This window comes from Mytilus galloprovincialis, chromosome 5 (assembly GCF_965363235.1).
Source record: "Mytilus galloprovincialis chromosome 5, xbMytGall1.hap1.1, whole genome shotgun sequence".
Classification (NCBI taxonomy): Eukaryota; Metazoa; Mollusca; class Bivalvia; order Mytilida; family Mytilidae; genus Mytilus; species Mytilus galloprovincialis.
The window spans coordinates 99,032,545-99,035,624 of record NC_134842.1 but is presented as its reverse complement, the minus strand read 5'-3'; positions in this window follow the sequence as shown (position 1 = coordinate 99,035,624).

The window sequence follows — 3,080 nt, the reverse complement described above, 5'->3', positions numbered from 1 at the left end:
TAAACCTTTAAACATGTATACAAGTTCTGGAAGTAATTGTGCTGGAAAATTATTTTTATCCGGATACAATTTTAGCTGCATGCATATGTTAACGGAATAGAAGCATGATAGAGATTATTAGTGTTTAAGCTAAAACGACTAATTTATTAAATAAACAATGTTCTTTCTTTTGAGTATTATTATTTAGTGATTTATTCGGCAAATTTACACATCAATAAATTTCTAAGAGACTACAATATTTCTCATCCAAAACCAAGTTATGTGAATCCATTTTTATACTAATTGAATTAATCATTTAAGTATGACGTTTCTTTACCTAAAAAGGTCAAAGAGCAAAAACAAAAATAAAAAAAATACGGAGGTTGCCAATTATTTTCGCAATGATCTTCTAAGACCATGTGCTTTTCAGAGTAAAGCATCATCGTATCGTCCACCGCTACTTATGTTTCTAGAGCGTAAATTATAATATTAATTTCAGAATTTTTTTTTTTAAATGATATTCTATCATCACGTACTTATACCTACATTATATTATTTGACATTGGACTAGTTTTTTGTATTTGATGTAGCCTTGCAATTGTTTCTATTCGATCGCCACTGAGAAGTCTTCTGAAATCTAAACAGTGTCTTTCATACCAAATTATAACTCTGATATCTGTTTTGAATTATTTTGCAACCCATGGGTCGAAGACAATACGGATCGACGTTCGGTCACCGTGTGTATCAAAAGCGCAGTAATCAGCATTTAAGTGTTGAAAAAAAATAACATTGATACCACCATACCGTTTCATCAGGTAATAATCTTCTACAGTAGTTCGTACATATACATATATATCTTATATTGTGTGTTTTAAGTAAATTGATGAAAATCCTGAATAATACTGATGTATAAGTTTATCATGGTATCAATATCAGTTTATAATGTAATGACATACATAATACTGTCTTATGACTTGTTGTTACATGCATCGTTATTTCATTTATATGTTGTTTAATATTATAATTATCTGAATTTGGATCACGCCTCTATTGTGCTCTTTCCAATAAAATATTGAATTGAATTGAATTGATATAATAATTATCTGTATATATGTCATGTATGTACTGTTTATAAAATGTTGATTTTTTCGAGATAAGGCACACCTATTCGGCGTTTCGGTTTGTTATGCTCTTCGAATCCTAATTAATTTGTATTCGATATAGAAGGACCGAGCAATTTGATTATTAAATGATAAGCCTAGTATCTTTGATAATTTCGAAATTTGTTCCGTTACTGCGAGTAAACGTAGCTTGTAACTTCATGTTTTGTCTCCCTAGTTTGCTGTTTGTTTTGCTTCGTGTCGGTCTTATGAGTCAAACTATTTCGATCTGGTTTTTATAGTTTGTTCTTGAATTGTGCTGTGCATGGTTAGGGAGATTTATGCTTTTAACAAGATTGACCATGTTGCGTTCTCTTTATTCCGGTTATGTTTCGGGCGCCCTTGATGTAAGGGTTGTCGTGTGTTGCTTTGTGTGATCCTTTTATCTTTTATCATAAATCAGGATGATCATTTTAATTCATTTGAATTATTACACAATACCATGACTAACGCCATGTAAATCCATGGCATATAGTTATAATATGTAGATTCAGTTAGGAGGGTTAAGAGAACTGAGTTTGATTAGGTAGCCTTTTCTACAGGACACAATCGAGCATAGGTCAAACACCATGTATATAGCCATTCTATGAACTCGACTTGTCCAACATAGAACATGCTTTTGAGTTTGCATGTGGGGAGATGGTTGAAACAACATTGATATAGAAAAGTCTCTTATTAGATACCACTAATATGATACATTTTAAGTGAGAATAACTTTGTAATTTACTAACTTATATCCAATCATTTCATTGTTGTTTAGAACGCATTTTTTCTCCTAGCAGTACTGAAGAGTCTACTTGGCTCTCTTTATAATGGAATTTCATTATCCGAATAAAATAAAAAAAAAAATAATACAATACATAACTATATTGTAAATCGTCAACATATGAATATTTCTTGAATATAACAATAATGTATGAACTTTGATATACAAGATATACTTACATTTACTTATTCGGTTTATTCACAAGCAATCAGGTTAAGCACATAAATGCAATGCAGAAACGAAAGTAATGTCTTGTTGAATAGTTTAAATATAGAACATAACATGACATTACGGTTACCACAGGATTGTGTTCAAATCAATGACAATGAATTAAGTAATTTAATATGTACTGCTAAGGAAGCCTGCCAATGCTTATATCATATTCTACCCTTATTTCAGTTTATCGGTATGTGGGTCATTTAAAAAAATGTGGAATGTTATTTGTACATCCGAGTATGCTATTTTTTTATTTTGAAGGTAAATGCGGTTGTTAGTGCTTAAATGAAAGTGTATAGACTTTTTCCGTCAGAAAATTAATAATAAACACGATTTAGATCTATTTTGATAAGATTGAAATATATTTTAGTCCAATTTTTGCGTGAAAAGTTTTTTGAACTAAAAATACTGATATATCAGTAAAAACGGTTTTGATGAATGATTCGGCCAAAAAAATTGTATACAAGATAACGACAGACTCTGTAACATCGTCAATACTTTTCCCAGCTAACGCTTTTTACGGTTTACGAACTTAGAGTCTTTGTCATTCTATGCATTGTGTGTTTATGCATGTGTCCATGTGTACATACCACGAAAAAAATTAAAGAAAATCGACAAACAACTAAAAACATAACCTATCACAAAAACTAATGAAAGTGAAATACTAACCTCATGACAGTTGTTGTGTTCTACATGTCATTTCTTGTTTAAATAGATCACACGCGGCATTTAGGAGTCAAAGCAAAGACAGGTTTGCTCGGACACTTGGCATGGTATTGCTATTTGAAACTTCTTAATGTCTCATAAAATCAGTCAAAAGTTGTTTAGCCAGGCTAACCTTGACAATAGATGAATATAAACGTATTGCTGACTTTTAAAAAAGTGTTAGTCCTAGAAAAAACATAGGAATATTTTGTCCGAGTAAGGTGACATGTCTTCCTGCAAACTGTAAGCTTCTA